Here is an 8,025-nt window from a genome sequence, read left to right as displayed (position 1 = left end):
CAGGGGTATTTTTCCACTGGCATCCTTTGTCTCATTGTAATGGAGTTTCAAGAGCTATTCAAAATCTTACATTCAACCTATGTAATTTCGCATACACTGTGTTTCTCTTCCCCCTCCCCAGATTTTAATTGATATTAAATTGGTCAAGTCAATGTATTTGTTGAAGCGAGTAATTCAATTTCTGAAACAGTGATGCAATCTTGCTTCGGTATCTGATTGTGGGTTTTGCCCTCATCGTGTCCATTTAATTATCAGTAGGGTTATTCATGAACATGAGTTTTTCTGTTCTACACATCCCCACCCTTTTTATCTAGGCAACGTAATTTTAAGCCATTTACGATCTTGGACTTAACTGTACATCGTTCTGTATAGATCACAGTATTTTTCCGTGTCATAAAATGTAGAAAAGAAACCTTGCCTGATTTTGTTTCTATTACTGGTTTAGATGTGCTTAAATGAGAAATCACAGGAAGCAGGGGGTCCAGGGAAATGAAATTAATGGGGATCAGCTCTGGAGACTCCAAATCCTATGTATAAAAGTAAATGTTTAAAAAAAAAAAAAAAAAAAAAAAGTGTGTATAGAAGTTTTGGGTGTTTTTTGTTTCCCCCCTCCCAACCCTAATACAGTAGATTGTCTGTTAGTGACATTTTCCATTTAACCATATGTAGCGAAGTACAAAAAATTGCCATTATTTCCCATTAAATAATTTCCCATCATCTCCTTGTGTGTTAACGGAGTGAGAAGTTCAATGTGCAACTGACAAGTGGACTTTCCAAAGGGTCTAATACAGGGTTGCAAAAATCCCGGGCACCTAAAATGTCCCCCTGGCCCTTGTGCAGGGATGACTGACCTGGCAATCACAGTTGCACCGTCAACAGCGCTCCCAGCCTCATCAAAGCTGGAATTGGTGCGCTGGGACTGTCGGTGATGATGATTGACAGGTCAAGTCACCGCTGTCCAGTGAGAGGAGCAGGGGGGAGGGATTGGAGTGCTGGAGGCAGACGTCGCATGAGGGCTGGGGGTGGAGCTAGTCGGAGCCCTCCTTTTAATATGCCGTGGCAGGAGGAAGGGTCTGTGTGTGAGACGGACACACCCTTTGGAGCCAGTGTAGAAGTGCAGGGACTAAACCCCCCACCCCCCTCCTGTCGACGTCCGTGTCACACACCAGACACACACGTTACAGCAAGTGTAGGGTTACTCCCGTGTATGTATGTATGTGTGTGTGTCCGACAGAGCCGCCGACAGGAGTGAGGCAGTGTCAACCCCCCCACCCCCCTAAAAATACAGGCTCCTAAAATTTCTGTTGGGCTCCTAAGTATTCTATATTTTTGTCCACTCCTGATATGTTGTTATAGTCTTGGAAAGGACCCAATCAAACTAGTTTCAATTGACATTGTAGAGATGGTGTGTGTGTATATATGTCCTAAAGCAGCAAACGCTCTCCCAGAAGCCTATGGGAACTTTAACTTGTATAATATTGCTATATTGCCCCCTAAACATGTTATGCTTTTTTTTTTTTTTGTAGTGTTAAACTCTCAGATTTTCTTAATTTCTAGCGGTTACCATGGTACAATTTTAACCTCCCGGACACTTAATCTTTCATATTTTAAATCCCACTTTGCAAAAAACACAAGGATATCTGAAGTACTTAAAAAAAAAAAAATCAGCATAGACGTCTGATTTTTAACTCAGCTGTTCTTTTTTTGTAGTGAAAGCACAATGTTTTAATTGAATGTAATCGTTAAACTTTAATGTTGAATCTCCGCTGAATGACACATGGCAAGAGTTGCACACAATAAGCAATTGTTTTGTGTGTGAAATTCAAACTTATTTTAAATTAAAGTATCTTCTCTTTTTCATATGGGTTTAGTTTAGTCCAATATAGTGTCTAGAACAGGAGTAGCCAACTCCAGTCCTCAAGAGCTACCAACATGTCAGGTTTTCAGGATATCCCTGCTTGAGCACAGGTGGATCCACTGATTGAGCCACCTGTGCTGAAGCGGGTATATCCAGAAAATGTGACTGTCACCTGTGAGAACATTACCTGCATACGGGACAAATGTTAATAAACAGCTCCCTAGCTGGCCCACTTTTCACCTTCATAAAGGTCCCCCAATCCGTCCAAATATACCATCTGTCACAGACAGCACACAAGTGAGCACGTGACTTCGATATGCAATCGGGGTTAATACACATGGCTACTCTAGCCAACTGCCCTTTCTCCTCCGCAAGGTACTTTCAATGAGTTTATATTAACCCCTTACTCAATTGCAATATATCTATCTGCTTTCACCACCCAAGACGTATGCAAAATATGTAAACTAATATATCTGCCAGGGTCTCGGGTCCCTGTTTATTGTAGAAAAAAATATGCACTTAACACACATCTGTTGTAGCAAAATGTATCCTTAGGCTGCGCTTATAGTGCCGACATCGTGTCAAAACAAATGCCTTGTCGTCGGCGCTTATAGTGCACGCGGTGCGACCAAGCGACCGCCCTACCAAAAATCTGGTAGTCACTGTTTGATTTTTTTTTTCAGCAACGGTCTCCCCTTGTGACCAATCAGAGACCTTCTCTGTCCCTCTGCCCTCCTCCTTTCTGACGTCACTGGCCTTGTAGCCAGCGACGTCGCCTAAACTTAAATTACAACTATCGCGACGGCGACAGGTGACGTCATCCGTCGCCGGCAGTATACGTGCAGCCTAAAATGTAAATACTCTCTCCCAAGCTTGCAACAGTTAATTCAGAGCCCAAAAGCATTACTTGTTAAAGAATTGTTTAAAATATATATGCAAACACAGTGCTTAGATTGCAGAAAAATGATTACAAGAACATACAGTTACACTAAATGCAGAACAGTTTCTAAAAATACCAGGATAAAAAATAAAACAGAAATCCCTATACAGTACATTATCACATGCCATAGGTTTTCCCTCAGAGAGGTCACTGGTGTTGAAATGTGAAAATTCACTTGTGTGATCCCAAACACACCTCTGTTGAATTCTGATTTCATAACTTCAGGGCAAGACCTATAAACAATTCTTCTCCCATTGAAAACCACATAAGCGTCATAAATCAGCTGCTAGGTTGACAGTTTTTACAACAGAGGAAAAAAAAAACTCCTGAAAAGACATTTAAAATTTTGATTTGATATATAAACACTCATAACTTAATTTCCCCAAATACTTGGACACCTGAGCCATATCAATAGATTAAGGCGAATTTGATGACCGTAATGAGACTAATTATGACCGACTTGCTCCTAAATTTAAGTGACAAATTAATATCTGTTTCTGGCTACCTTCTAGACCTCAAGTGTCTGGTCTTATTGCATGCGTCTCCTTGCAACGGTTACAGATATCTGAACATTGTACTCTAGAGTAGAGTAAGGGCTGTTCCCTTGTGTGTTCATCAAGTGCTTGTATAGCCAAAGCCTACCTCCTCTTAACTTTATCGATCCGCCTCCATAACTGCTGACCGTAGGGCGAGTTGCCCCACATGTTACCTCACCGTCACCGATTTCCACATGTCCTCAGCGCCTCTCCCGGCCGAGCACCTCCTCCGCCGCAGCCTGTCCTCAGCGCCTCTTCCAGCCGCAGGGCACCTCCGACGCACAGGAGACTCGGCACGGCCGCCAGCACCCAGGACACATTATTTTTTTAAATGTTTTTTTTTCAAACTTCAATTTTTTTTTCCTTGTTCACAAGGCACAGCATTATGTCGCACATACTATCACTGAACTTCCTCTGTACAACTACAATACCGATATCCTGTGTCATACAAATTCATAGACACACAACATAAAACTCTCACAAAGGAAGGGAAAGAGGGGGAGAGTGGGGGGTAGGTGGAGGCATAATCTTGTCCTGGTTCCCAGCGGCACTCAGTGTTTTGCTGAATGGGAGAGCTCCTCTTGACATCCTTTGGGGGCCTAGTCCAGTCCTACTATCCTGTACCTCTACCTATTGTGTCTCATCCAAGGAGAACTCGTTTGTTACTATCAAAGCCATATGGTGGCATTGCTCACCTCCTGAATATCTATCTGTGCCAACCAAGGCAGCCAGACCTTTTGGAAATTTAGGCCAGTGTCGTTAACCAAACTTGTTAACTTCTCCATCTGGCAAACAAACCAAATTCTGTTCCGAATCTTTTAAATTTCGCGCACGGCTTCCTTGCTGCTGGCGGCTGTGCTGAGTGTCCTACTCGTCGGAGGTGCCCTGCGGCTGGGAGAGGCACTGAGGAAATGCTGTGGTGTGAGGTGCTGAGGACATATGGAAGGTGGTGATGGTGAGGGGACCTGTTGCAACTCACCCTGCGGTCAGTAGTTATGGCGGCGGATCACCAGTGGCGATTTGATCACGGCCAAAGATCCCATTCCGTAACTTTATTGGCTGTCTGATAAGGACACAGTGGGATACGGGTAAAGAAAACACTTGATTGGCAAACACTGTCGGAGGCCCCTAAGAAATTCAACTGGCTGACTGTGGGATTGCACCTTTTTTAAACTCTAATCTAGAAATTGAAAAGTTACCACAAAGGTCAGTGAGATTGTAAGAAAAGGAACTCCATACTCTTCATTTTTTTGTGTGCGGGTTGTCATTGCTGCAATGAAGGCAGGTAGAATTTTTAACAAATTATTTAATGAATTCTAGCAATCATAAGTTAACATGAATAACCACCTTGCGAGGTAACAATAAGAGAATAGTGTGGAGCCATGCCTTTTGGCAAAGACCTATCCTTTACAAATGGTATTTCGAGGTTGGCACAATGCACATAGATTGCCCTCCTTCTGTTCTCAAAATGCCATAGGAGTTTCTGGACTCTGGGCAGCTGATTGCTGCTATGTTTATTTTCTCTCTGTTTCATGTTTTACTCATACCTAAGGCTTGGTCCCCACTGGCTACTGCAGCTATGGCAGGTGCTGTGGGGACAATTGCCGCCTCTCGAGGGGGCCAGGCCCGCTTTGTGGGGGGCCGCCGCGCTGCGCCGCAAGTTTTTCTTCCAGACCCGAATATTGAGATGGCGACGGAGTGCTAGGCCACGTCCCCGGCGGTTCAGCCAATGAGGACGAACCTGCTGGGTGGCGCGTCATGGCTGCGCCCCCGTCACCCCCCCCTGCAGCTCACTGCAGACCGGGGAATTTGGCTTCACGCGTCGCCAGCCTCGCAGGCGCGTGTGCAGCGCAGGCAGTGGGGCCGTAGCTTAAGTGCGGCTGCTGCTGCAGCTCACTGAAAGCCACAGCATTAAGAGATGAGTGGAATCTGGAATGAAACGTAATTTATTTAAAGGGACAGTCCAACCTTGGACAAAAGTAAACGAAGGATATTGGCAAATTAATGCAGCCGATTTTGCCACTTTTTTAAAAAAAAATTGTATTTAAAAAATAAATAAATAAAAAAATAATAGTATAATGTACATATATCTTGGAGGGTCTTTACGATGTTTAGCAAATAATCTTATCATGATAACATGCTACTTATTAATCCCATTGGTTCTCTTAGCTTTGTTCCCTTGTGTACAAAATTATTGTGATGTCATCATTGGTGAAACACATGAACATAAGTAGCTGATATGCTGTAATTCAAGTTAGAAATGAGGAAGACAGATTAAATTACCTTTAAATTAACTAAGGAAGGCAGTTACACTGCAGTTATATACAGAAATGTAAAAGATCTGCTGAGTTGAACTGTCCTTTTAAGAGTCCGCTGGTGGTTGTGCTTACAGTCATAGGGTTTTCCCATTGACTCTGTGAGCTTTGCTCCCTGCCTAGAAGATGCAACTGTTTGTGCATGTCAGTAGAATGGGCTGCAGACACAATGTTGGAGGTACTGCAAATGGTTGACAAACTGCAGGAGAGTAACTTTTGTCATAGAAACGGAAGAAGAGTGTGTGTGTGTGTGTGTGTGTGTGTGTGTTTTATAGATATCTATATCTATATATATATATATATATATATATATATATATATACCATAAAACTGAGTTAAGTTATGGTGAGTAAAAAAAGTGACAAAAACCCTCCACAGGAAAGCAAATATGCAAATACAACTGTATGCTCATCTGCATGTCTTAGGCAGGTCTGCAACCCCGCCTTTCCCCATTATCACCCAGCATACAGCACTTCCACTGCAGCAAGGGATTCTGGGAAATGACATGCAAATGAGCACACAGTGTCACTTTTTGCCTCAAAAACCATTTTTTAACATGGTTACCTATAGGCTTATATATATAATAGGGAACCATGTTAAAAATGGTTATTGAGGCAAAAAGTGACACTGTGTGCTCATTTGCATGTCATTTCCCAGAATCCCTTTCTGCAGTGGAAGTGCTGTATGCTGGGTGATAATGGGGAAAGGTGGGGTTGCAGACCTGCCTAAGACATGCAGATGAGCATACAGTTATATTTGCATATTTGCTTTCCTGTGGAGGGTTTTCGTCACTTTTTTTACTCACCATAACTTAACTCAGTATTATGTTTTATATATATATATATATATATATATATATATATATATATATATATATATATATATATATATATATATATATATATATATATATATATATATATATATATATATATATATATATATATATATATATATATCTCTTAGCTTCTCGGCCTTTTGGCTAAGATCAAGTGTAGTGTCTGTCCTGTGAAGGACAGATTCTCCAGACTACACCTGGTCCTCTGGTCATGGCCTGAGAATGCGGATGCAAAGTAGCCCGGGCTTATTTTCTCTGCACCCCAGGAGTGGTCAACCTGGGGCAGTACCACTTGCTGCACCTTCGGGTTGTGGAGGTTGAGTGTTTGCAACCTCCACTTCAAGAGCACTTGGCACGAGCACTGATTATTTGCACCCCTATTTTTCCCGCACTTGGCCCCCCTTATTGCCTTCCGCTGAGGGGACAAGCCATTATTTTTGTCACCGCCTGGCCTTGCACGGGGCCGGGCGTGCACTTGTGCACACCTTTTTGTGTTGTACGTCTGAGCACTTCCTGCACTGCATCACACAGAGCACTGGAGCACTCGCACCATGGATTTTGTTTCGGTTACGTGTTGGGTTATCGTCACCCCTCTCTCCGGAGAGCAAAGACTGAGTGCTGGCTAGTAGTCGCCATCCCTTCGGGGGAAGATTGCGGTGGGTTAGTAGGCGTCAGCCGAACACCCTAAAGTCTTGGACTCTCCTGCGGCGTCAGCTGCACTAGGAGGGAACGAGAAGGACGTCGGACTCTTCGGGGGAAGACGTCATGTAACAGCAGGACTCCAAGGCCTCGGCTGGAGAGAACTGTCTATGGCACGGACTGGCCTACTCTCCGGAGCGGACTTAGTCACAAGTTTTGAGCACCTGATCTCACAGCGTGGATCACGAGCACGGATACAGAGGTGGATCACTTTTTTTCACCGCCCGGGCTACACAAAAAAAAGAAAAATATATATATCTTAGTATTGATATTTACAAATGCTTTTTGGCAATTCACCATATGTGGTGGAATTTCCTCAGGAAGCTCACGACCTTCCTTCTTGGAGTTTAACATTTGTCATGATAACCTGAACAGCAATTCATAGTCTTTTTCACAGTCCCTTCTGTCTGCTAGGGAAAGGTGTTCTATGGTACAGAGCATCTTTCAGTTTGGTATCATGAGGTGGACTGTGTGTTGTAAAATGGTACCGTGTGTGAGCCAAGTGTGCCTGGAAAGCGCAGAGGACTCTGCTGGAGCTTTTCTAAATCCTGCTTTGATTGCATTGTGCTCCCATTCCTTTCTGCCGAGTTTGTGCTCCTATTTTGCAATTCTGTTTAAAGCTGTATTGGAGGGTCATTACAAGTATTATTGTGAGATCAGTAGCTTGAGATGGTGGGGAGGTAGAATGATGTATGGGGGAGAGAATGTGGTATAGATTGGTTGAAGAGGCAATCCAAGGCGGCAATTTTATGTGTGAATGTAATAAAAAAAAGTGTGTATATCTATCTATCCATATCTACTATATATTTCTGAAAGCGTCCTATGTGGCTATGTCTGTA

General features: G+C 43.2%; 1 pseudogene; it reads left to right on the top strand.

Moving 5' to 3' along the window:
* The first annotated feature begins 6,611 nt into the window (after nt 1-6,611).
* On the top strand, nt 6,612-6,742 carry LOC142491803 (U2 spliceosomal RNA; annotated as a pseudogene).
* Nucleotides 6,743-8,025: the final 1,283 nt, after the last annotated feature.

Source organism: Ascaphus truei, chromosome 3 (assembly GCF_040206685.1).
Source record: "Ascaphus truei isolate aAscTru1 chromosome 3, aAscTru1.hap1, whole genome shotgun sequence".
Taxonomy (NCBI): domain Eukaryota; kingdom Metazoa; phylum Chordata; class Amphibia; order Anura; family Ascaphidae; genus Ascaphus; species Ascaphus truei.
Note: the sequence above shows the minus strand (reverse complement) of the source record. Positions and strands in the feature narration are given on the sequence as shown.